The sequence below is a fragment of the Austrofundulus limnaeus genome, unplaced genomic scaffold, assembly GCF_001266775.1.
Source record: "Austrofundulus limnaeus strain Quisiro unplaced genomic scaffold, Austrofundulus_limnaeus-1.0 Scaffold661, whole genome shotgun sequence".
NCBI classification, from domain to species: domain Eukaryota; kingdom Metazoa; phylum Chordata; class Actinopteri; order Cyprinodontiformes; family Rivulidae; genus Austrofundulus; species Austrofundulus limnaeus.
This window is the reverse complement of record NW_013953063.1, coordinates 209385-210253: the sequence shown is the minus strand read 5'-3', so window position 1 is coordinate 210253 and position 869 is coordinate 209385.

Genomic DNA, 869 nt, shown 5'->3' with positions numbered 1-869 from the left:
CAAGCCCAGAAACTTGCGTACGCCACTTTTCACGCCAAGGTTGTGATTTATAAAATCCAAACTTGAAGTGAAAATGTGCGGTGCCTCACGCCAGCTCTGACCCATGTGTACGCTCATTTTGGAGACGGGAAACTGCGACACAGATGGTGACGTGAGGAACTATAGCCACGCTGTGTAATGATCACAGTCAGATATTTAATTTCACTTAGATTTTAGATCAACTTTAGCTTTCTTAACAGTAATATTTATGCTTCTGCTGATGCGCCATAAGGATCTTTGAAATAAAAAACTTAAATCTTAAATAAAAGTTAACACATCTCCATTCATCTCCTTCCTTCTCAGACGACCCTGACCCACAGACCCCTCCACGACAAGAGGAATTTCAGCGGAGCATGACAGCAAAAAGCTCGGTTATAGTCATGCCTTGGGTGCGTGCACCCTCGCTAGCGTGGATGTTATAAAAGGTTCACTTTTTAAAGTCCGTATCACACGGGCGGGATGGTGGGGTACGATCAGCCACAGATAACAGGAGGGGGAGAAGAGTGGTGAACTTATTTCTAACTTTATCTGACTTATTTAATTTTATTTATTGTTTTAATTGTCCTGCAGGCTCTGAGAGAAAATAAATTAGAAGCTGAGTTTTTGAAAAAAATCGTTAGATTGCTCCAAATGTCTGTAAACCTGCAAAATGAGGGAAAATCTGTGTCAATTACAGACATTCTGTTGACATGAGCAGTTGTCAGCACCTGTCATCCTCCAGATGCGTGATGAAGCGTGTCTGAGCCAATCGAATTTTTTTGACACTGATAGCTGACTGATTTAAATACATCTTAACATTCATGAGGTACTTTACATTGACTGTTTATGGT